Source organism: Peromyscus leucopus, chromosome 22 (assembly GCF_004664715.2).
Source record: "Peromyscus leucopus breed LL Stock chromosome 22, UCI_PerLeu_2.1, whole genome shotgun sequence".
NCBI lineage: Eukaryota > Metazoa > Chordata > Mammalia > Rodentia > Cricetidae > Peromyscus > Peromyscus leucopus.
Genome location: NC_051081.1, coordinates 56,427,451 through 56,454,222, shown reverse-complemented (window position 1 = coordinate 56,454,222; position 26,772 = coordinate 56,427,451). Strand labels below are relative to the sequence as shown.

Genomic DNA, 26,772 nt, shown 5'->3' with positions numbered 1-26,772 from the left:
TTGAAGCAAGAAAATATTTAACTTTACTTTTGATTTTACAAGAGCCCACAGTTGAGAGACTTGAACTTTTAAAAGTGATTTTGAATTTTTTAGAGACTTTGGATTTTTTTTAAGAGATTGAACTTTTAATGTATTTAAATCTGTAAAGACTGTGAGGCTTAAAACATAAATAACTTTAGGTTATTTATGTTTTACATTGTGACTTTAATATTACCATGTCATCTTGGAGACAAATGAGAAAGGAAAGGTTCTAACTGAAAAGTGATGTGTTTGTGTGTCAAGCTGACAAGCGGTCAGTTGTGCTGGCTAGTTTATGTCAATTTGACACCAGCTAGAGTCATCTGAGAGGAGGGAACCTCTGTAGCTAGAGTTTTCCTGCCATGCCCACAGTCAGGACAAATCTTTGTCACCCGCCAGTCTCACATCCGCTCAGACCCAACCAAGTAAACACAGAGACTTATATTGCTTACAAACTGTATGGCCATGGCAGGCTTCTTGATAACTGTTCTTACAGCTTAAATTAATCCATTTCCATAAATCTATACCTTGCCACGTGGCTCGTGGCTTACCGGCGTCTTCACATGCTGCTTGTCATGGTGATGGCTGGCAGTGACTCCCTCCGCCTTCGTTTTCCCTGTTCTCCTCTCTGTTAGTCCCGCCTATACTTCCTGCCTGGCCACTGGCCAATCAGTGTTTTATTTATTGACCAATCAGAGTAATTTGACATACAGACCATCCCACAACAACCTCAATTGAGAAAATGCCTCCATAAGATCAGGCTGTAGACAAGCATGTAGGGCATTTTCTTAATTAGTGATTGATGCGGGAGGGCCTAGCCCATTGTGGGTGGAGCCACCCCTGGGCCAGTGGTCCTGGGTTCTATAAGAAAGCATGCTGAGCAAGCCATGGGGAGCAAGGCAGTAAGCAGCGCCCCTTCATTGCCTCTGCATCAGCTCCTGCCTCCAGGTTCCTGCACTGCTTGAGTTCCTGTCCTGACTGCCTTCCATGATGAACAGTGCAGTAGAAATGTGAGCAAACTAAACCCTTTTTTCCCCCAACTTGCTTTTGGTCATGGTGTTTCATTGTAACAGTAGTAACAATAACTAAGACATCTGGGCATCCATCATGGTGTCTCATTGTAACAGTAGTAACACTAACTAAGACAACTGGGTGGCCATCATGGTGTTTCATTGTAACAGTAGTAACACTGACTAAGACAACTGGGTGACATTCATGGTGTTTCATTGTAACAATAGTAACACTAAGACAACTGGGTGACCTTCATGGTGTTTCATTGTAACAATAGTAACACTAACTAGACAACTGGGTATACATCATGGTATTTTATTGTAACTATAGTAACACTAACTAAGACAGCTGGGTAGCCATCCTGGTACTCTTGATGTTGAAAACCCTGAGGCCTGAGAGTTCTATGCAGTTACAACATAGGACATGTGTCAGTCCATGGCCATAAATACGGTTGCAGGTCTAAGAGTAAGCAGCCCAGAGCCCTGAGCTTGTCCTACATCTAATATGAGTAAGAAACAACCTAAATCACCCTGTCTGCACCATCCCAGAGGTCTGATCCCAGGATCCTGTGAAAGGAATATCACGTGGCCAGTTGGAGCCATCTTGTTTGCCAAGGTGTTGTTCTGGAACGTGATCCCCAGGGGAGACCTTTAGATCCATGGGATCAACCACACCAGCAGACTAGAGGGTTGGAGAGCAGTGAGAAGGGAAGACATGGGGTCAGAGCACACCGAGTCTCTGGACTAGGCTTGGGACCCTTCCCAGAGGGCTCTGTAGATCCAGTCAGCTCTAGGCACTAGGGAACTCTGGAAACCTTCCAGGAAGATGCAGACAGAGCACAAGGTCCCAAGAGGCTCAGGACTGAGTTAGTGGCTTTGCTTGGCCTGGGCTCCTGATCACTAGCTGCACATACTCAATAGGAAGTTGTTTACCATGTTCTGTCTGCCTGATGCCCATTCAGTCAGAGAAGGCTGTGGAGGGAGGAGATGGTATCACAGCAGGACATGCAACCCCCCCAACCCCCCACCCCCAACTTCCACCTGCTGGGGACTTCACAGATAAGGCTAGGAATGGGAACTCTGGAGATAATAAACACTTTTTCAGATTTAAGAAAAAAGATTCATTTATTTTTTTAATTTTAATTTTAGGTATATGAGTATTTTTCCTACATGCATGTATGTGCACCACATGTGTGCAGTGCCTGAGGAGTCCAGAAGAGGGCATCAGATCTCCTGGAACTGAGGTTACAGATGGTTGTGAGGCACCATGTGGGTGCTGTAAAGTGAAACCTGGTCCTCTGCAAGGATAGTAGGTGCTTTTTACCACAGAGCCATCTCTCTAGCCCCATGTTCTTGAGTAAAACAAAACAAAACAAAAAACTCCAAAAAGCCTCCTGGCTCCCTAGGATTGTTCTGTTTGTACTCCAAGGGTGGAGGACAGATGCCAAGAGCTAGCCACTTCTCGGGCATTCCACACGTGATTGTACCCAAGCTTCTTTGAGCTGACCACAGCTACAAGTCACACCCCCTTCTTAGAAGGACCCCCTGCTCCTCAGATGTAAGGATTTTATGAGAACCTGCTCAGTCTAGCCTGCTCCAAGACTGAATAATCTGCAGGTAAGATTTTAAAAATTATCAGACTGTTACTGTTCATCTCTTCCTTTTCCACCACCCAGAATTTTCAGGCTTCCAATTCTCTTTGATGTCTTTCATAATTTTGTTCTGGATTTAAATAAGCCTTTCAACCTACCTGAGCAGTTGGGCCATGATTCAGATCACAGCAAACATACCCTTTCTTGCCTGAGCAGTGGATTTCTAAATTTGAAAATTATTTCCTGCCAGGTGGTGGTGGTGCCCACCTTTAATCCCAGCACTTGGGAGGCAGAGCCGGGCGGATCTCTGTGAGTTCGAGGCCAGCCTGGTCTACAGAGCTAGTTCTAGGACAGGTACCAAAACTACACAGAGAAACCTTGTGGGGGGGGGGACAAAAAACCAATAAGAGAAAAAAAAGAAAGAAAATTATCTTCTTTTAGTTTCCAGAAAATTCTTCCTCTGATGGCTTTTCTTTGTTAAGATGCCATTTGATGCTTCCAAGATCCTGCTTTCAGTAGTTGTTGGAAGTGAGACCCAGGGCTCCCCCGTGTTTGCATTTGCTGGTTTCTGAGCTCACCCTATGGGAACCTTAAGGCCCAGGAATACTTTCATTCAGCAGTAGAGGAACATGCTTCCCAGACTCCCACAATCAACCAGAGTGAAAAAGTAAGACTCTCATATGGCGGGAGTCTTTACGAATTGTGTGTGTGTGTCTGTGTCTGTGTGTCTGTGTGTGTGTATGCACATGTGTGTTTTATGCATGAAGGGTATCTGTGTGTACTGTATGTGTGTGTGAGAGAGAGTGCGCACATGCCTTTGTGCCCCATGGAGGCCAGAGGAGGCTGCCTGATATCTGCTTTACCACATTCTACCTTATTCCTTTGAGACAGGGCTTCTAAACCAGGAGCAAGGCTGGTGGCCAGCATCCCCTGTAGTCCTCCTATCTCTGCCTCCCACCTGTACGCACAGCAATACTCACCTCTTTACATGAGTGCTGGGGATTCAAACTTGGGTCCATACACTTGCTCATCAAATTCTCTTATCCACTGAGCCATCTTCCTAGACCCTCATCTTCAATCTTTTACATGTTCTGATTAATAGTGACTGGATTATCTGGGGCATTCTATGTAGTCTTAGCTCAGTATGGCATATTTTTCTCTAAGGGGGGTTTATTTAGATTTTAAAAACTATTTTACGGTGTATAGATACAGCTTCTATGTTGGGACCCTTTGGATTCTAAGTGATGGGCTGTCATGTCTGATGCAGCTTCAGGGGAGAGGGCTAGGGTTAGGGGCTTCTCAGTTTCCCCGGGGCTCTGAGGCCTCCATACATAGGGGAACTGTCCTACAGTCAGATTCTGAAGTATAGGAATGGACTGAATCAGTGTTGTTACCATTCTGGATCACTGGGGTCACTTTGCCGATGGTAGAACTTCCGTATGACCCAGGTGGGAGGAATAATTGATGCCATTTCCTCTACAGATGAAATATAGGCATTTCAATGCTGTGAGAGCAGTTTTGTAGTTTTGTTCAGTTCATGGGAAATTACGTTGGCACATGACCCAGAACTATCTGTGGAACAATTTTCAGCATCACCCACAATGATACTTGGCACATCAAAGCGGAAAATTGCTCTCACAACCTTGGAAGGTCTCCAAGCAGAGAACTTTGGAGAGTCTGGCTGGTATGAGGTGATTGCAAGGCTACCACATTCCTTACAGAGACTTCCAGCCACCTAGTAAACTTGCTGGTCATGTGAGTAAGTTAATTCTGTGTGTAACATCATGTGGTGCCATAGAGGCTGATAGAGTTGGGGCTATTGGAGCCAGGTGTCCATCCAGGAAACACCTGCCATTAGGTAAAGGAAGGGATAAAAGAGCCATTTTCATATGTCTGTCATGACCTTGGACTGACAGTGACCCACCTGAAGCACCAGAAGGAAGGTAATTCAGACTCAACTGCCTGAAGCCATCAAACCTGTTTCTAACTGTAGTCTGCATCTTAAGACACAGTAGGCACACAGTGACAGTGATGTGGCTGACGAGTTGACATGGAGAGCAAAGCTTATAGACTTGTTTGGTGTCCAAGGGTCAAAGCTGTAGAGATCGTAAATCAGAGAGTGTATGGTAGTTACCTTTATCATCCCTGGGATTAATCACTTGGCAAGAAGCAACTTAGGGGAGGAGTTATTTGAGCCCAGTTTCCTAGCAAAGGAACAACGTTGGCCGGGGCTCTGGTCATAGAGCAGCCACAGACAGGAGCCAGAGCCACAGGCCTGTCCCTTCTGAGTCACTTCGACCAACCAGGCCTCATCTCTTAAAGGTTCCATAACTCCCCCCATAGTGCTACCAGCTGGGATATCTGTCACTCAGCTGCTTTAGAAGCCATCATCCACGCTGGGTGAAGACTTGCCAGTGTTGCCGCCTTGGGGTCCCCCACCCTCCCATAAGTAACCCCTCACCCATGTTCTGTATGTGAGCCCAACGAACTCATTGGTTCCCCAGGTTGAACTTTGGTGGAATCAAACTTTGGTTTGTTGTTAGGACTTTAGCAGGAGCGGGATGGTGTTTATGTCTCCCCAGGGAAGGAAATTTGGTAATAGAAGGTAGTCGTTCAGCAGCTTTGGGTGAGAACCCGGGACAAGAAGAGCCATAAAAACAGCTGCCACTGCCAATCTGTAGATAAATCTGGATAAAAACACCCACAAATGCCAGGCCATGAGAACAGAAGAGGCTGTGCCCTTCCTTATCGTCAGGAATAGATGGCATCTAAGAACCCAGGGGGAGGCAGAAGCCACAGACAATGCTGAGCCCTGTGTGTTATGGACACCGTGATAAACTCAACTGATGAATGATCACAGAAGAGGTTAGAGATTACCCACAATGACTACCACTAATACGGAATAACTAACACCATGCCACTCAGAACTGATGAGCTGATTGCTGATTATTTCCATACTGTAGCTTTTAGTGTTTTAAGAATGTGGTTGGCTGCAGACAGCTAACACTGTAGGTTAGGGTGAAACTATGGATCATTAATATAGCCTTTAAGCTGTGACTGTCACCCGTGGTTTCTAGGCAGCTATAGACAAACCTGGTTTGTAGGGACAGCTGCCGGGCTTCAGACCAGCTGAGAAAGTGCTTGTTTAGCAGGAGAGTTTTAGGACTGTGGAGAATGCTCAGTAAAGTGCTGAGGAGCCACGTTCCCCAAATTCATAAATGTCAGGACGGCAGACGGTGCTAGTCATCCCAGAAATGGGTAGGTGGAGATGGGTGGACCTCTGGGGCTCACCACCAGCCAGCCTAGCTGAACTGGGGAGCCCCAAAGAGAGACCCTGCCTCAAAAAAACAAGGTGGACAGCATGTCTGAGGATGACACTTGAGGTTGTCCTCTGGCCTTCACAGGCATGAACACACTCATGCACACACATACGCACACATAATACATGGACGTGCACACACATACACAAACAAGCACACACACACCTACAACATACACACACCACACACACGGAATTTCACTCATGGGGGAAGAATGACCCACTACCCACCTTACAGGATAGGTCATAGTGATTGGCCCAGCACAGTTATGTGCCAACCACAGTCTTCAGGGATGAAGCCTGTTAGTTACCACAGCATGTCAAGAGTGTGTTCCAGAGCAATTGCATGTTGAACCTGCCCTTTTCTGTCTGTCAAAATGACAGGGGTTCATGTCCATATTAATCTTTTTTGTTTGGTTGGTTTTCAAGACAAGGTTTCTTTGTGTAGTTTTGGTGCCTGTTCTGGATCTTACTCTGTAGCTCAGGCTGGCCTCGAACTCACAGAGATCCACCTGGCTCTGCCTCCCGAGTGCTGGGATTAAAGGCGTGCACCGCCACCACCCGGCCCCATATTAATCTGAGGGCAACACACCACCCAATGTGGGGTGTCCCCATCATCTGAGCAGTGATTGTACAAGTCCCCAGTGCCTTACAGACTGTGCTAGCCTGACTGTTCTGTTGTGTCTGGACATACTCATTCAAGAACTAAAGAACCAACCATGGTGACAAGTCAGCTCCATTTAATGTCACTCCCACTTCATGGTGGCGTCTGTCTCTGGCACTCCCATCACTTCATCCATCCCTCACAAATTACAATGATCCGTGGAAATATGCAAAGGCATGCAAACCGCTGGATAATAAATATTGAAGAGCATTCAAACGGTGCAGAATCTTCATGAAGTTGGGAGGTGAAAGAGTCTGACCGGATGGTTTCAGAAACAGCTCCAGGGATACTGTTTAGGAAGAGGAGACAGGGGTTTGAACAAGGAAGGACTGAGAGAAGCCCTGGAGGGGGGTGTGGATCCCTGAAGCTCCCGATGGTCATGCAGATACCTATCTCTCTGGCATCATTTTTTTGAAAAGCAAATGGCCCGCTGTTATGGGGAAATAACGCCGGGAAAACAGCTCACTGTTAGTAACTTGAAGGTGAATTCTAAGAACTCACAGTAAATATAAAGTATAGCTTCAGTTTTTGAGACAATGTTTCCATTTGTCTTTTTGCTTTTTTTTTTTTTTTTTTTTTTTTTTATTGTTTTGAGACAGGGTTTCTCTTTGTAGCCCTGGCTGTCTTGAAAGTCTGTAGACCAGGCTGGCCTCAAAGTCACTGAGATCCACCTGCCTCTGCCTCCACAGTGGTGGGATTAAAGGCGTGCACCACCACCGCCTGGCTCCTCTCTGTTATTTCCTATGAAAATTCAGTCCCCATCTTATTCTTTGGTAATTCTGCCCACTATCAGTTATCTTTAAACAAGGATGCTATCGTAATATACATTTGATGCGTTGAACATGTAAAATACGATACAACAATAAACACTTGGACACATTTAAACATGAACATTGAAATGTGACTTCCTAATGACTCTTAGACAGCTCCATCTTGTTTATGTACATGTTTTTAGTTTTGGGTTAGTATACAAAACAATGGATTTCACCATGGCATCTTATATGCCCAGGTCATTATTCTGTGTTCTCATTTGTTGCATGAATCCTAATTTGTCTTATAATAAAAACCCACAGCCAGATATTGGGGTAAATGCTGAAAGATCAGAGAGACAAAGGAACAAGCCACTAGAGAAACTTCTCACCACTACCGAATCCTCAGGCCGAAAGGGAGGTAAGATCCCATCTCCATGAATCCTGAGACTGAATGTCCTCAGCTGAAAGGGACTGAGCTCCTGTCTCCTCCTGCCTTATATTCCTCTCTCTGCCCAGCCATATCACTTCCTGTTTCCTCCTCCCTAGTGCTGGGATCAAAGGTGTGTGCCACAACTGCCTGGCTCTGTTTCTCTTTTAGACTGGATTAATCTCGTATAGTCCAGGGTGGCTTTGAACTCACAGAGATCCAGATGGATCTCTGCCTCCTGGATGATAGGATTAAAGGTGTGTGCCACCACTGCCTGACTTCTATGTCTAATCTAGTGGCTGGCTCTGTCCTCTGATACTCAGGTAAATTTTGTTTGTTAGAGCACAAAATATCATCACACTCATTTGTCCCTCTGTGCCCCCTTCTCCCTTCATCTGGTTCTTTCTTCCCTGACTTAGTTTCCCCTTCTGTCTTCTCATCACACCTATTCCACCCCTTGTCTATCCCCCCTTTTCTCTAGGAATGCTCCCTCTTCTCTCACGATTCCCTTTCTAGTGTGCCCACCCACATATATAAACACATACATACATGCATCCATACAAGGTTCTGTATATGAGAGAAAGCATACAATATTTGTCTTTCTGTGTCTGGCCTACTCTGCTTAACATGACAGTTCCAGTTGTACCCCTCCCCTCCAAATGTCACGACTTAGTTTCTCTTTATGACTGCATGCAATCCCATGTACCACCTTTGCTTTATCTGTCCTCTGTTAATGACCGCTGGGGCTGTTCCACGTCCTGGCTGTTGTGAACAACTCAACTGTAAGCATGGGTATGTACATATCTCAACAGTTTGTTTTTTTATAGTGAGTGTGTATGTGTGTGCTTGTTTATACATATGCAGATGTATATGTGTGTGAGGGATGTGTGTGTGTGTGTGTATGTATGTATGTATGTATGTATGTATGCCAAGAGAGCCTTGGGAATCATACCCAGGAATGCCAACTGGTTCAACTGAGACAGTCTTAGGGATCCTCCAGTCTATAACCCCAGCACTGGGATTATAGTTGTGTGAGCCTACACCTGGCTTCTTACTTGTATTCTGGGGCTAGAACTCAGGTTCTCATGTTTGCAAGGGAAGTCCTTTAGTGACTGACCTATCCTACCCCTCTGGGTGTTTCCTTGGGGTCCTTTGGGATATCCCATGAGCAGTAGACATAGATAGTTTGCAGCTCTATTTTCAGTTTTTTGTTTTTGTTTTTTGGCACATTCATATTGATTTCCACAGTGGTCACACAGATTCCCATCTCTGTCTGTGGTGAGTAGCACATCTCTCCCACACACATTCTGACTAGAGAATGCAATCTCCAATCAGTTTTAATGTACTTTTCCCTGATGGTTAAGGATGATGAATGCATTTCCAGTGCTTATTATATTTCCTTATTTGATAGCTGTGCATCCCGGTCATTAGCCCTTTTCTGGACTGGACTTTATTGCGGAATGTTTGTTTACACTATGAAGATGTGTCTTTGCCAAGGCAAATTTATTAAATCCGATTGATTTAATAAAGAGCTGAGTGGCCAATAGCTAGGCAGGAAGAGGTTAGGCAGGACTTCTGGGAACAGAGAGGACTCTGCGATAAAGAAAGGTGGAGTCACCAGCCAGAGACGGAGAGGAAACATGAGGTGCAAGATGGATGAGAGGTAACATCACATGACAGAACATGGATTAATATAAATGGGTTAATTTACATTATAAGAGCTAGTTGAGACAAGCCTAAGCTAATGACCAAGCTTATATAATTATCAATAAGTCTCCATGTTGTTATTTGTGGGCTGGCGGTCCTGACATGCTTTCTTAAGCATGCTACATTTGGTGCCCAACTTGAGGCACCAGATAAAGTGTTTATTTAATTACTCTTTATCAATAAAAACTCAGGAGTCAGATATTGGGGTAAGAACCTGATTGATCAGAGAAGTAGCTGCGAAGTGACCAGTAATCTCCTCTCTCCTTCCTCCATCCAAAAGAGGGCCGAGTCTCTCTCTAAGTCCCTTCCTACTGCTTCCTGTGTCTCTCTATATGTCCTGGGTCCTCTGAAACCTCTGTGGCTAATTTGGTCAGCTAGTAGCTAGCTCTGCCTTCCAATTCAAGGTAAACTTTATTGGCAGTCTCGGGAGTGTCAGAGTGTGATCAAAATATCCCGTGAGAGGACTTTTTGTTTTATTTTTAATTTTTGTAGTTCTTTACATATCCTGGATATCAATCTCCAATCTGTATTGTAGTTGGCAAAGATTTATCTCCCATCTACAGGCTGTCACTTTAGTCTGGCAGTGGTTTCCTTGGGGTTATTTCCTGCGCTATCAGGGTCCCACTCAGAAAGTTCTTGCTTGGGTGTAGGCAGTAAAGTGTTTTTCTGAGTTTCAGGTCTAATTAAGGTCTTTGATCCATTTTGAATTACTTTTTGTGCGGTGAGAGAGATAGGCGGTTCTAATTCCATTCTTCTGGACATCCAGCTCTGTTGTATTTAAATACCTCTGTCAGAACTTGGGTGGATGGAGCTGTGTGGACTTATTCCTGGGTCTCCCATCCTAAGGAATCTGCACATGTGGGTCCCGATGAACACTAACTGGAGGCTTTAGATCTTGTGTGCCGGCTGAGGTTGCCAGGTCAATGAGTCATGGCTCCCGAAATACAGGCTGCTGCATGATACATTCCAGCTTTTACCTTGACACTAATTAGCTGTGTGACCTTTCACATGTCACCCCCTTTCCCTGGGCCTCAGTTTCTTCATCCAAAATGTAAATGTAAATCATATCCCTGGTCTGAATACTATTTGGAGTTCCAAGTCTTCTGGGAGATGGGACTCCTTACATTCTTTTGGTTGTTTGTTTATTTTGCACATCTCTGTGTGTGTTGGGGTGGGGAGGGTTGGGCTTGTGTCTTGAAGTCAGAGGATGACTATGAGAGTTTGTTTCCTCCTTCTATTATGTGGGTCCTGGGGTTTGAACTCAGGTCTTAGTGGAAGGGACCTTTACTTGCTGAATTATCTCACAGGCCCAGTGGGAATCTTAAGATGTGTTTTCTCTTAAATTCCTAGAGTTCTCTGTCACAGTGTCCCAAGCAGTGGGACCCAGACACGTAAGGTTTGTAAATGGCCTAGAGATTCTAATGGAACTGTGGTGCACCTGGAACCAGGTGGCCTTTAGGGTTGTTCACTTGGGACTTCAATTCATTTTCTTATACCAGGCTAGTTTTCATCCTGGGTGTAGGAAGAGGTACAAGGAGGTTCTCTGTAACCTCATCTGTTCTAGTTGTGTCCTTGTCACAGACAGCTTTCTGGGAAACAGTGAAGTTTAGGGAGGGAAAACACACCACCCCGTTTTTGCCACATTTCCAGTGAACGCAGCATTCTCACCTCATATAAGCCACATTCCAGAGAAACTGGATGCCGCTACTTCCCATAGAAATGCCCCACGGTGGCTGTGAAATTCAGGAGGTGACAGACGGAGGAGAGGACAGTGACACTCTGGATTGAAATAGCCTGTGCTTTTCTTGGCCACTGTGAGCCCAAGACCTCGCCTGTGGTCTAACTCCTAACTCCTCTGGGTTGTCCACGACTGCCTCAGGATGCTCTGAGCTGGGATGGATGTCCGACCTGCAGAGGTTCGAGGCTGGGCTGCTCGGGCGGTGTAACTCATTGGGTTTCCGTGCTGGTCAACTAGAGATACATTTTTGTCTTCTTACTGCCGAGCGCATGAGCCATTAGCCTGACATAAATCCAGCTGAAATCTTGCTGGATTCCCATCTTTTTATCCTCTCGTGATATCAACTGTTCTGGACGGTGGAACTGAAGGGCATCACGTGATAAAGACATCAGTGTTGTTGCTGCTTATGTCACAGACCAGCCTGGTGACAGGTGACACAGTCTGGACAGGCTCCTCTCAGTCCTCATCCTCAGGGTGGTCTTCAACATACCTGGCCCAGTTATCACTAGTAGCCTTCTGAGTCTGTCTAGGGAGACTTGCCACATCTTCGATGACTGACCACCGTGGGCTGCTTCCAATGTCTCCTCCTTTCTGCCCACTCACCCCTGATTCTCCTTGGTTCTTACCCACCCTGGTCCTCGCTTGGGTCAAAATTGAGCCCCATCTCTTTTCACTATTACAATCGACACTATACTGATGGTCTGAATAGTCTTACTTGCTAGTTATTAGAATGTTTTTCCCTTTAAATGTCTCCTACAGCTTGAATACGGCGGTCCTCCTGACACTCATCTACATCGTGAGGTACCAAGAGGGGAGCTTCCTCTGCTGATGGTACACAGGGGCGGGACTTTGAACATGAAAAGCAATTGGGTTTTGAGACCGTCTTCAGGGTGCAGTCTGCATGGGTGGATACTGGAGCATTTTAAAGGAGAAGAGAGGGACTGGTGAGGTGGCTCAGTGGTTAAGGACACAGGCCGCTCCTACAGAGGACTGGGGTTTGATTCCCAGCTCCCATGTAGCAGCCTATAGTCACTTGTAACTCCAGTTCAACTCTAGTTCTGGAGTCTCAGACCCTTCCCCCTCCCCCCACCCCCATTTCTGACCTCCATGAGCATTAGGCATGCATGTGGTGCACATACAAGTAGATAAAACATTCTTACACTTGCAACCAACTAAGCCAACCAAGTCCCTTTCCCCATAGGGGTCTGGTATGTAATTGTTGCAAACAGCAGCCTCATTGGTAGTGTATGTAGCCTGTTGCCTATGTGGGTTGCCCTAAGGGACCTTGCAGATGGCTTTCTGGCAGTTTTAAGTCTCTGACCTCAATGCTGTCCCCAATCTAGGCTCCAGACAGGTATGTGTTGCTGGAGGGCTTCTCTCCAGGTTCCCCAAGCCCCGCAGTCCCACAATTCACTTATAAAATAATCACTCAGACACTTATATCACTTATAAACTGTATGGCCATGGCAGGCTTCTTGCTAACTGTTCTTTTATCTTAAATTAACCCATTTCTATAAATCTATACCTTGCCACGTGGCTGGTGGCTTACCAGAGTCTTTACATGCTGCTTCTCCTGGCGGTGGCTGCAGTGTCTCTCTCCTCAGCCTTCTGCTTCCCAGAATTCTCCTCTCTCCTTGTCCCACTTACTTCCTGTCTGGCAACCTACTTCCTGCCTGGTCACTGGCCATCAGTGTTTTATTTATATAGAGCAATATCCACAGCAGGTATGGAAGGTGCCTTTGGGAAGCCCCAGGGCACAGTGGCCAGGGTTCACATTGGCCAGGTCACCGTATCTATCTGCACCAAGCTGTAGAATAAGGAACATGTGACTGAGGCTCTGTGTAGAGCCAAGTTCAAGTTCCCTGGCCACCTGCAGACCCCCATCTCGAAGAAGTGGGACTTCACCAGGTTTGATGCAGATGACTTTGAAGACATGTCACTCCTGATGTCTATAGGGCCAACTATATTTCCAGTTCCGGTCCGCTGGATGAGTGGTGGGCCCTGCATTCCTGAGAGCTTCCACAGTGTTCTCCTGTACCTTAACAAATCATGTTTAGTAACAAATCTCACATCCAGTCTGAGAAAAAAAAAATCTCATACACATAAAATAAAGATAAATCTCAACTTTAAAAAAAATGAAGAGAAGGAAGCCTGTAAGGGACATGAACTTGCCGTCGCTGTTTCTCACCCTGTGATGATGCCCTGCGGTGCTTGGGGACTCTGTCAGCAAGGCCCCTTGCCAGATGGGACTCCTGCCTTTCAACCGTAACTGCGAACCCAAACAAACCGCTTTGTCTTATAATTTGCCGTGAGTAATAACGCAGGACTGTGGCATCAGATATTAGTAACAGAAGACGGACTAAAGCAAGTGGGACCCAGCTCCACAAACGGACCGCTGTCTACCAAAGACACAGGTGAGCGTCAGGGCTCTGGGCTCCCTGGGCTTAGAAAATGTTCGGTGAAACCTAGTTCGCTTGCTTATAAGACTTGATAAGTTCCTTAGCAGGCTAAAGGGCCTGAGGTCTTTCAAAGGGTGGAAACAGAGTCAGCAGTCTCGAAGCTGTCCACCTCTTTTGTGGGGTCCTGGCTGTCTGAAAGGTAAAGTTGCGTGAACCACCCTCGCAGAAGCCAGACGGTTCCTCAGAGTGTCGAGCAGGTTCACCAGTCATCCACTCATAACAGGGGTGAAAAATAACCCAGTTAACCCCCTTCCTCACATTAATGAAGGATCTGAGCCCCCAGGGGGTCCTAGGAAGACAGCAGGACAGGTAGATGGTGAGGGACCAACAGACATTAAAACTCAGAAGTCCGCACCCATTGAGCCAAAGCCCTCTTTGAATATTTGAAAAGTAGAAATCAGCAAATACTAACACACTTCACTTCAATGTCTGCAATGTTGCCTCTCACTGGTTTGGTGGGGTGAGGTAACGCAGTACCCGGGAACAGGGCGCCTACACAGTAGAAATGCACATGCCTGCTCACAGCTCTGGATGCAGGGTTTCTGAGCTCCCGCCTTGGTTTTCAGAAAGCCATCTCTCTTCTCCCTGTGTCTGTGTTCTCTGGTCTCTGAGCCTAATCTCCTTTTAGGAGGACGCCAGGTGTACTGGAGGAAGCCCACCCTAATGACCTCATCTAACAAAATTGTCTCAAGACTCCATCTTCAAGTAAGGCACTTTCTGGTATGTTAGGGGTTTGGACTCTTATACACATTGAATTTTCATTGTTGTTGTTGTTTCATTGTGATGTGTGCAAAGTAGAGATTCATTTATAATTTAACACAGGGAAGAGATCTACTGATATTCACCTATGTGTCTCCCCTCCTCCACTGTAGACTCATTTGAAGAAAACTAAGGTTAAAAAAAAATTGCTCCCAGATTCAGGAAGCCTGACATTTCTCCTTTCTCTTAGAGAAGGGTCTTTTTATTTGTATCCCTCTTTTAAAAAATCATTATTATTGTGTGTGGGGAGTGGGGTGGGGTGGGGGGTTCGGAGTTTTGCATGCATGTATGTCTGTGTATCACATGTGTGCCTGGTACCCTCAGAGGCCAGAAGAAGGCATTGGATCCTCTGGAATTGGAGGTGGTTGCGAACCAAAATGTGGGGCTTGTACTCAGGTCTTCTGAAAAAGCAGCCAGCACCCTTAGACAATGAGCCATCAATTCAGGCCCTGTCTTCCCAATTCAGGCCCTGTCTTCCGTCTAGAAAGCCATAGAGAAGAACATTCCAGGGTGAAGTAGGACTTTCCGGAAATGAACCATCCCAGACTTTCTGGAAGATGTAACCCCTGAAGGGATGAGCTATGCTTCCCAAGAAAGACAAGATGTGCCCTTTGTTTGAAGGTGTTAGAGTCGTCTGTATGTCGGGGAAGTGTATTCATTCCTTGGGTGGGAGGGGTGGGTAAAAGGCAGGACTGGAGGAAGGGGGACACTTGTCCATCTGTCAGTCTCCCTACAGGAGTCCCCTGTGAGAACTGGTCTGATGTGTTCTGACATCTTTGACATTGCTTTCTGGACCCATATCCCCATTCTGTCAACACTCTGGCAGGAGCAAAGACACACAAGAGAGACCTTTGTGGCTTCTGACTTCCCTGTGGCTATCTGACTCTTTTGTTTGGGCTTTTTGGTTTTTTCAAGAGGAGTTTCTCTGTGTGTGGCCCTGGCTGTGTGGGAACTCACTCTGTAGACCAGGCTGGTCTCAAATGCACAGAGATCCCTCTGCCTCTGCCTCCTGAGTTCTGGAATTAAAGATGTGCACCACCATGCCAGGATGGCTATCTGCCTCTTAAAACTGGTCCCCGAGAAAGAGGGATTTCTCCAGGTGTCTCATACTGGGAGAAGAAACAGGCTGAAGCCTGGTGCCAGCCAGAGGAGGAACTTGTCTCCCAGGAAGAGGCTTCAGGCTGTCCTGACAGCTTGTTAGACCGTCTTGCAGAAAAACTGGAGCTGAGATCATAATAGATGAGACCAAACTGTGACCAGTTCTGCATATCTCTGGCCTGCTATTTAAAATAAAACTTCCATGTCAGGACCCTGGACATGGATTTCAGAGGGTCACTGGGTCCCTTTGTTTCTCTTCCCAGTGTGGCCACATTGAATAAGTCTCCCTTTTCTACATTTCATGTTTACTCACCTCTCAATATACCTTTTTTTTTTGGTTTTTCGAGACAAGGTTTCTCTGTGTTGCTTTGCACCTTTCCTGGAACCCTCTTTGGCTGGCCTCGAACTCACAGAGATCTGCCTGCCTCTGCCTCCCGAGTGCTGGGATTAAAGGCGTGCGCCACCACCGCCCGGCCTCAATATACCTTTTAAGGATAAATGGCCCAGTTTGTTAGGGCTGTGCAGGCCCAGGCTTTGACCCTAACAACTCGACTAACAACCTCATATTCAAACTCTAGTTCATGGCACACAGCTGTCAGCAGGTGACCACAGACAAGCCTGATCATAGACATGAACAGGGGCCATCTAAGTGGCTTCTGATTTCCCAGATAGTCACAAACCAGAACTCCTCTGTCTTCTGTCCCCGTGGATCAGAACAGGGTCACAAGGAAGGGACAGCTGAATGTACCTCAGCAGCACCGTGACCTGGGAGGTGGAAGACAGAGAGAGGAGGACCTCAGTGCAAAGCTACCTCAGTATCCTACATCTTCACCCCTGGAGGAAATGACCTCCTAATGCTTGTTCATTTCACTGCAGTAGTTAGGTTGTCCAATTCTAAATGAACAAGCTGAAGTTGAACTCTGTGTCTAGAGAAATGCAGATCCGTGGTGGTGGTTTGAAAGAAAATGGCCCCCAAAGGGAGTGGCACTAATGAGAGGTGTGGCCTGGGTGGAGTAGGTGTTGTCTTGTTGGAGGAAGTGTGTCACTGTGGAGGAGGGTTTTGAGGTCTCATCTATGCTCAAGCTACACCCAGTGAGACAGTTCACTTCCTGTTGTCTGCGAATCAAGATGTAGACTCTCACTCCTTCTCCAGCACCATGTCTGCCTGCCCACCATGCTTCCCACCATGATGATAATGGACTAAACCTCTGAACTGTAAGCCAGCCCCAATTAAATGTTTTTCTTTATAAGAATTGCCATAGTCATGATGTCTCTTCACAGCAATAGAAACCCTAACTAAGACAATTATATATGTCAATAATGATTCCTACACATTTCCTATTATTATTATTATTATTATTATTATTATTATTATTATTATTGAGACAGGGTCTCTCTCCCTCCTTCCCTCTCTCTCTCTCTCTCTCTCTGTAGCCCTAGCTGTCCTGGGTGGCCTTGAACTCACAGAGAGCCACCTGCCTTGACCCCCATAGTGCTGGGATTACTGGTATGTGCCACCATGTCCAGTTACTTTCTACTTTAAAATCTATTATAATCAATTTTATTTTTAGACCAATAAGAGCCAGAACTTTTGAGTGGATTTGATTTCAGAGGGATGACTATGTTTTTTTTTTTTTCTCTCTCTCTTTTGATTAGTCTATGAAAATCTTGTTGGAGGAGGGAAAGGAATACTTCATGCTTAAGAAAATAATGCATTACAGAAAACTTGAAGATAAATCAAAAATCTAAAATTTAAGAACAGTTCATAAATTACATGCACTGGTCTGCTTCTCTTAAATTTTCTTTTACAAATGAAATTGTAAGGTGGTTTTCTGAGGTGGTGTTTGGATTAGGGGTGAGAGAGGAGGACTGGTAGGGTGAGAGATAGGTTACCAATGTTCTGAATGTAAGTAGGTTGCACTTGGGTTTTTTTGACATCCTTGTTAGATGACCTTAGGGACACACATCTCTACAGGCAGTTCTGGTTTTATCAGTGACGGTGAAGTTTCTGGACCCCTCCTGGCACCTTCCTTTCTTACTACCCTTCCTTCTTTGCATTCCTGTCTCACAGTCAGTGGGGTGTGAAGGCCCTACACGCCCAGCTGTACCCCATGAGTATAGATTAGCTCATAGCTCTCCCTAACTAGCAAAAAGCAGGCAGGAAGTTGAAGGTGAGGTGTGCCGGCCTTAGGCAAGGCTCTCTGTCAGGCTGTGCCTGTGTGAAACTGGTTGAAACCAGAGCAAAGCTGAACGCTGAAACAAGGGCTGGGGTAAGATATGGAGTGTAGGAGGTGCCAGGCACAAATGAAGTCCGCATCGTGGCCAGAATTCTTTTCTACATCTAATTGTCATAATCTTAATTTTCTTTCTAATGCCACTAGAAAATTGAGCAAGTAAAATACTTAGGAGATCTCACCAAGTTAAAGATTAAATTAGACAAAGTAAATTGATAATAGAGTTAGTGTTTTGATGCCTGGTTTAGCAAACAAGATATGTTTGGCTTACTGGAGCTATCAGAGGCTGGAGATGTGGCTCTGATGTGGAGAGCTTGGCTGGTATACACAAAGCATTGGGTTAGATCCTCGGCGCCTGAACAACAACAACAAAAGATACAACTGTAGAAAATCAGAGTGGCCATAGCATAGCACACGGCAGACATGCTTTATAAATACATTCCTTTACTATAAATGGTAGAGCATTGTGAAAAAAAAGTCATGCCTGCCAAGCTGAACAAGTTAAAGAAAATAGGAACAAAAATGTCCCCAAACAATGAAAAATAACCCTGACAAGATACCTACAGTGGCAGAAACTACAGAATGGCTTAAAAGAGCAAGCCAATGCTAGCCACTTCTATAAAGAGAAAAAAGGGAGAAGGAAAGCCATCAGGCAGGGATGCTGCCTGGGCTCCGAACGACTGTGGTGCACTGTGGGTGTCTGCAAGACGCAGAGGGCAGAGCTGTTGCTGATGACAGGCAGGGGGCTGGTGACGGTCTCAGAGAAAGCCTGAGTTACAGAAAACTTTATGGGCAAGCCAGCACACCAGGGCAATGTGGGACTTCAGAGAACCCGGTAAGATCCAATAGAGCATAGCACCTGCACAAAGGAATCAAGAAACCGGGCTCAAAGAAATTGCTAAAGAAGGTGTTCATCTACTGATGTGGAGAGGTGTTTGTCTAGAATAAATAGCTGGAGAGGTAGAGTACCAGGTGGAGAGATGGATGTTGTGCCTCTCCAAACTAGATCGTGGCATTTTCTGTGTCTAAAGTCAATGCCCCAATGAAGAGCAGACAGTTAGGCAGAGGACCAGAGCTACTTGTATGAATGAATGTGTAAGGTATGAATTCTGGACCTGCTACACCCTCCATGGCATTTCCAGATGGAGTGGTGATGCATTGCGAGGCTACACGTATGACATCGCCCACTCTTCTCCATGATCTCAGGTTAACGCTGTCAGGAGGGCAGTGCTGCCAATCAACTCTAGATCATGAGATTGTGGTGCAAGAATGGGAGCCAACAACGACATCTGCTTCTGCATCTCAGAATCCAGAAATGCCACAGTGATGCCAAAGGTGATGTCTGTGTATTTATACAAGGGTTGGTTATTTCGTTTTCGGGGGAGGGGGGGTTTGATTGCTTGTTTTCTGTGCCATATCCGTGTCTTGTACTGGATTTACAAAGGACTTTATGTGCACTAGAGACTAGCTCAGAGAGCTGAAACATGTACCACGTCATACAGCTAGAAACAGCCAAGATTCCAAAACAGCTTCACCTGGCATCAGTACCTGTACTCTAAGACAGTGGTTCAAAACCTTCCTAATGCTGTGACCCTCTAATACAGTTTTGCGTGTGTGGTGACCCCCAGCCATAAAATTATCTTTTGTTGTTACCCCATAACTGGAGTTTTGCCACTGTTGTGAATCAGACTGTAAAGATCTGTGTTTTCCAATGGTCTTAGGCAACCCCTGTGAAGGATCATTTGACATGCCCCCTCCAAGGGGTTGTGACCCACAGGTTGAGAACCACTGCTCTAAGGCCTATGAAGGATTGTAAGTCCATATGGTGAAATCACTGGTGTGGCACACAGCAGAATCTTCCCAAGTGAAATTGGTGGACATGCTGCTCTGGTTCTCCAGAAAAATGATCCCATCCTTGTGCTGAGAGAATGCCCGCCGTGACAGAGGCCATGAGCATCGTTAGCTACTCCTCCAACCACCCACAAATAAGGAAGACAGTAAATAGAGAAGGTGTGCTAGAACTATCACATACACACACACACACACACACACACACACACACACACATACACAGACTGACTCAGAGGGAGATAGATAATAGATAGATAGATGATGATAGATAGATGATAGATAGATAGATAGATAGATAGATAGATAGATGATAGATAGATAGATAGATAGATAGATAGATAGATAGATAGATAGATAGTAAGACAGAACACTGTAGGCTACTTCATAATACCCTTCTTAGGGTAGAACCTGAGCAAATTAGGAAAAGCAATCTTCCATGATCCTGTGACCAAACCCTCATAGGAAAGAGAGTTTCAGTAAACTGATGCTGAGGGAATGTTCTGGACAGATCTAGGGTTTTTTTTTTTTTAATGGTACTATGATAAAACACTCTGACCAAAAGCAACTCAGGGAGGATGAGCGTATTTCAACTTACAAGTTGTAGTCCAATATTAAGAGAAGCCAGGGCAGGAACTCCAGGCAGGAACCTGAATGCAGGATCCATGGAAACTGTTCTCTGGTTTGCTCATAGACTCAAGCTTAGCTAGCTTTTTAGTACAGCCCAGGACCACTTGCCCTGAGGAATGATGCCACCCACAGTGGGCTGGGCTCTCCCATATCAATTAATAATAAAGACAGTCCCTCACAGACAAGACCACAGACGGGCTTGATGAAGCTTCGGTTCAAACTCATCTCTTCTCCAGGTGAGTCTGGGCTGTGTCAAGTTGACCCTTACCGCTAACCAGGACATGGGCCATTGAAGGGTCAGTGCCTGGTGCTCTGGAAGATCCTTCGGTGTTCACTGTGTTAACTTGGTTTTCTTTTCTCATGGAAGAGCCCTCATCACTCTATGGTTTCCCCTCTCAGTTTGTAGGTTTCAGTTATCCCAAGGTTTTTATTCTTCAGCAAATTACCCATGCACTTCCAATTTCCATATTTCCCTCATAGTCCCCTTTTTGCATTTTCATCCTTTAAAGAAAATTGAACCAATGCAAACAAAATTTATGCCACATTTTTTCTGATGTTTCTGTTTTCCTGACTAAAACCCATAATACAGTACTAGAAATGGTAAACACAGTTATTTAAGGAGAAGAATACATCAGTGCTATAAACATAAGAAAGCAACATATTGTATTTTTCTAAATGAAATTAAAGAAAACATACCAGAAATTGATTAAAAAAAAAAAGAGCAAATGAATGGGTGGAACTTGAGGTCATTACATTAGGTGAGAGATGCCAGAAAGACAAGTGTCACCTATTTTTCTCTCCCATGTGGAATCTACATTTAAAAGGAAAGAGAGGGAAATAAAAGACACACTGGAAAGAGCAAAATGGAATAAAGAGGGCGGTAGCAGGGTAAATATGATCACAGTGCAGTGTGTGCACAGAAGGAAATGGAATGAAGTCTGTGATTTCATGTAATTAGTCTATTCTAATAAAATATCAAACTATACCAAGTGAAAATATATATAAATTAAAAAAAGAGTTCATAAAAGCTGCAGGACATTAAAGTCTGTAATAGTTTATGGTATTTTTGTATAGTCAATGTTCAATTAGAAAGTACAGTGTAGTAAGGGTTGGGGATCTAGCTCAGTGGTAGAAGATTCTGTCCTCAGCTCCGGAAAAGAAGGAGGAGGAGGAGGAGGAGGAGGAGGAGGAGGAGGAGAAGAAGAAGAAGAAGAAGAAGAAGAAGAAGAAGAAGAAGAAGAAGAAGAAGAAGAAGAAGAAGAAAGTACAGTGTAAAAACTTGATTCCTAGCAATGTGGAGAGAGAGAGAGAGAGAGAGAGAGAGAGAGAGAGAGAGAGAGAGAGAGAGAGAGAGAGAGAAAGTCTAGTCACAATAATATCACAATTGCCATATCAGGGGTGACAAGCAACTCCTATTCAAATTGCACCTTTAAATCAAATCAAAATTTTAAAAGCCAGGAAGAGATGCCAAGAGCTTGCCAGCCAGCAAAACCAGGACAAAATTTTTCTCTCGTAATGTCATTGCTGTTCAAGTTCATTTTGTAGAACTGCCAGAAGTCTTATAAAGTTTTTACTACCCTCAGGGAGATAACTGAAGGAAAAACCATCCATTTTAAAGGAAGAAGTTATTAAATAAAAGCTAGTGTGAGTGGCCATCAGCTTCATACACTAAAATGGAAATTAGGAAACTTAGAAACAAAAATTTAAGGTCAAACAGAAGGAGCTCTAGATAGACACTGTCACAGAGATTTAGTGAGTTATTTCCAAGGGATTCCCTGGGAATAAGACCCAGGGAAGGCAAAGATATATAAATATGAATAAGATTAAGAACTGGGGAGGGGCATGGCCGGGCGGTGGTGGCGCATGCCTTTAATCCCAGCACTCGGGAGGCAGAGCCAGGTGGATCTCTGTGAGTTTGAGGCCAGCCTGGACTACCAAGTGAATTCCAGGAAAGGAGAAAAGCTACACGGAGAAACCCTGTCTTGAAAAACAAAAAACAAAGAAACAAAAAAAAAAAAAACAAACAAACAAACAACAAAAAAAAGAACTGTGGGGGGGGCAAGGCACTTATATATATATTTTATAAGCGTTCCTGAAGACCATCAAAGAATTAGTAAGAAGCAAGAAAGGAAACAATAGTGGTGATGGGGGAATGTCTTTTTGTATGCTATGAAAACATGTTGCTCTGATTGGTTGATAAATAAAGCTGTTTGGCCTATGATGAGGCAGAATAGGGTAGGGGGGACAGTCTAACTAGAGAGGAGGAAGTAGAAAGGCAGAACAGAGAGGACACTGCCAGCTGCTGCCATGAGAAGTGAGATGTAAAGATACCAGTAAGCCACGAGCCACGTGGCAAAGTATGGATTTATAGAAATGGGTTAATTTAAGATGTAATGTCTAGCTAGCAAGAAGCCTGAGCCAATAGGCCATACAGTTCGTAATTAATATAAGCTTCTGTGTGTTCATTTGGGTCTGAGCAGCTGTGGTGACTGCCAGGACATGGGAGCCAGGTAGGACCAGGAAAACTTCAGCTATATAGTGGCTAAAATTTTTAAATGAAGAAATATTTTTAGGTTAAAAATATATCCTGAATCCTTTCCATGTTAATGGAACGTAAACTGGATCCATTCCTAAGCACATTAGAAGTCCAAGAGAAAGAGAGAGTTTGAAAATCATCAAAGGGAAAATGTTAGATTTCTGACAGAAGATAATCATTACCAACAGCAAACTTCTCACACAGTCCAAGAAACCAAAAGACTAAGTTGTTAAGATGCTAACTTAGAGTCAGACTTGGTAGACATGTCCCGAAGGTTAGCACTTGGGAGGCAGAAGGCTCATCCATGAGGGCAAGGCCAGCCTGGTCTACATTGTGAGTTCCGGGACAGCCAGGGCTACACAGCAAGACCCTGTCTCAAAAGAAGAAAAAGAAAAGAAAAAATAGACAAACAAGACCCACAACACAACTAAACATGCTCACTTAGGATTTCCAGCTCAGTTGTGTTGTGGAACATAGAATGACGTTGACTCTATGATAGAGCCCAACACTTGGTGGAAACAGCAGCCCCAAGAGAGAGCACAGAATAAGTGACAGCAAAGTGAAAAAAAATTCCCTGAATAATTAAATGTTTCTGGAAAAATAGTCTCTCTATGTTAGAACAACAAAGGGTGTGATGCCATGTCCTATGAAGCTAGAGTTTAGGAACAGGGGCAGGAGGATCAAGAGATCAAGGTCATTCTTGGCTGGAACAGCTGGGCTACATTAGACTCTGTCTCAAACAAACAACCTAAAAAGTAGAGGAACAATTGTTAAACCTGAAAATTTTAAGGAGAAAGATCAAAGCCATGATCACCTAAGCAAAGCAAGCTTTATTTTAGAGGTGCACCTGGGGCTGGCCAGGTGGCTGTCTCACCTTAAGTTGAGATTTTTGAGAGCAGCCCCTTACAGACTTTTTGGGATCCCTTATGTGGGGACAAGTTAAGGTGGATAGAAACAGCTGTAGGTGCATTGACAGGGGTGAGATACTTGGCTGTTAGTAAGAAAACATTGAAAGGTAAGCGTGGTGGTTTGTATAAAAATGGCCCCCACAAGCCCCTATAGGCCATAGATCAACTATTTGGAGACGTGGCCTTGTTGGAGTCAATGTGGTTTTGCTGGGGGAAGTGTGTCTCTAAGGGGTGAGCTTTGAGGTCGCAGAAGCTCAAGACCGACTAGTCTGTCACTCTCTCCTCCTGCTGCCTGTGGATCCAGATGTAGAACTCTCAGCTCCTTCTCCAGCACCATGTCTGCCTGCATGCTGCCATGCTTCCTGCCATGGTGATAATGGACTGAACCTCTGAAACTGTAACCTGTAAATGTTTCCTTGATAAGAGTTGCTGTGGTCATGGTGTCTCTACAAAGCAATAGAAACCCTAACTAAGGCAGCAGGAATAAAAGCAAGAAAAAACATCATGTGGAAGGGAGTCATAGATCATGGGGTAGGTGGTCACGGTCATAGATCAAGGTATCTTGAAGACATATTTTGTAAGGCAAAGGATGGTCATATATCATGGGGTCATGAGTTCAGCAAGACAAAGGGTAGTCATACATCATGAGGTCAGAAGTTCAGTGAAAGTTGAAAAGCATGTTTCGCAGGGTACATTATTAGCTTTAGGAAATAGAAACTTGTTCTTGTAAGGTATGGAGACTTAACAATGCAGCTTCTGTTCTGGTTTCATACAGTGACCAAAAGAGTTGTGTTGGGAAATGAAAGAATGTTAAGAATGCAGTGAAATTTCCTTTTCTTTCTTCCTTTCTTCCTTCCTTCCTTCCTTCCTTCCTTCCTTCCTTCCTTCCTTTCTTTCTTTCTTTCTTTCTTTCTTTCTTTCTTTCTTTCTTTCTTTCTTTTTTCCTCTCCTCCTCCTCCTCCTCCTCCTCCTCCTCCTCCTCCTCCTCCTCTTTTCCAAACAGAGTTTCTCTGTGTAGCTTTTGGAGCCTATCCTGGAACTTGCTCTGCAGACCAGGCTGGCCTTGAACTCACAGAGATCCATCTGCCTCTGCTTTTCAAGTGCTGGGATTAAAGGTATGTGTGAATTTTCTAATTAAATATGGATACTGAAGTTTAAGCACAGGAGCTGGAGAGATGGCTCAGTGGTTAAAGAGCACTGGCAGGCAGATCTCTGAGTTTGAGGCCAGCTTGATCTACAGACTGAGTTCAAGGCCAGCCTGGTCTACAGAATGAGCTCCAGGATAGCGAGGGGTACACAGAAAAACCTGTCTTGAAAACCCAAGAAAAACTAACAACAACAATAATGCACAATTATCAAAAGAAGAAAAACAATTCACAGCATCAATACTGATAAGTTTTAGGCCTCCTGAAGGCCTCTCTGATGCAGTAAACTGAATCAGACGAAATGGGAAAGCCCAGGCTTAATGGGTAAAATGCTCCCAGGCGATTCCCTGACCCCTGCAGAGAGGAGCCAGGGACATGAGACCAGAAGAAGTGTTTGTTTTTGGGGATGCAGCTTATATCCCCTGTGGGAGTAGTCTTGAGCCTCTCTGGGGGAGGAGCTGTGTTTGGAGGGCTTTGAAGGGGCGGGTTTAGGGAAAGAGATGGGGAGGGGAGTTGAGGTGGATTTTCCACCAGACTCCTTCCAAACATTCCAGACTCTTTGGGTGTAGGGATGCCAGGGTGCCAGGGGTTGAGGTGGAGCTCCCACCCAAACAAATACTGGTAGAAAAAAAGATGAAAACATCCTAAAAAACAGTTTCAACAGAGAATAGGCAAGAATTAAAAAAGGAAACAAAGGAGAAATGATTAAGAGGGAAACCCCAACCTGGGAGGTGGCAGCTGCTGGGGCTGGTGCTGGAGAACTCTGGGTCAGGAGCAGACACCACAGTGGAGTTGCTTCTGCAAAAGCTACAAAGTTGCACACCGGGTTTAGCCACCCCTGGCAGGAACTGCTTCTGCCAAGTGACTAGGTGTTGCTGGAACCTGCTCACAGGAACAGCAAGCAAACAGGAAGTCACACAGGAAATAGACAGGAAGTCACAGGAAGTGAGTAAAATTAAGCAAATAGCTTCTTGCCCCAGAGACTCACAGAACCCCCACCCCTAGCCCCACCCCCGTTCCCCTGCTGACAGAGCCAATGTGGTGTCACAGGCAAAGCAGAGTGTCACAGTAATTCTGTGGTGGATGCTGCCCTCCACCCTGCTCATCCAGCACTCCTCAGTGGATTGTTACTGTGGCCTTGGTCAGGTGGTAATGAAACACTCATCACCAGAAGTTACAGCAAGTATGCTAAAGCCTTTCATCCGAGGGCTCTCTGGCTCCTTCTCCATCCTGTTTCACGTGGCTGGATTTCTACCCATACCACACTAGTTTGTAGCCACAGAAAGCCCAGTGACCAGTAAAACTCTGGAACTTACGCTCCAACTCCTAAGTAGGCAGGAATAATGTCATGTTAGGATGTTGTGGGGATGTAAAAATGACCGCCATGGGGTCTGGAGAGAGGGCTCATTGGTTAAGAGCATTGCCTGCTCTTCTAGAGGACCTGAGTTCAGTTCCCAGCACCCAGTGGTGGCTCACAACCATCTGTAACTCTAGTTCCATGGGATCTGTTGGCCTCTCTGGCCTCTCCAGCCACCGTGCACACAAATGGTGCACAGGAATACGTGCAGGCAAAACACCCACACATATAAAAAAAATAAAATAAAAAAAGACAGATATGTTAACTATTGCCAATAGCTGGACATGACTATGTAAAATAAATTGAAAAAAATATAGACAAATCAGAACACATCTTACATGTACCTCACATATTGCAATGTAGAAGTACTTGAAAGAACTAGAAATAAAGTTTGAAATAATGTAAATGAAGTTGGAAGAAGAGTTACTACGTTTCATGCACCTTTATGTAAAGTTTCACAAACATGATTTCTTTTTAATATGAGAAAATTTATTCATTTGTATTTCCAAAACTGCTCCACTCCCTACCTCCATGTTCCTTTTAATTTTGTTTCTTCTGGACAAATGAAATA

At 44.9% G+C, this 26,772-nt stretch overlaps 1 protein-coding gene and 1 non-coding gene across 2 annotated transcripts in view; one reads left to right on the top strand and one right to left on the bottom strand.

Annotated features, from left to right (window-relative positions):
* LOC114709774 (dapper homolog 3-like) overlaps positions 1–26,772 on the bottom strand; it is an 81,508-nt gene that overhangs the window by 17,244 nt on the left and 37,492 nt on the right. The window lies entirely within an intron of this gene.
* Positions 12,390–12,524, top strand: LOC114709777. Its single transcript, XR_003736978.1, has one exon. It is a non-coding gene; the product is annotated as a small nucleolar RNA SNORA70 (small nucleolar RNA).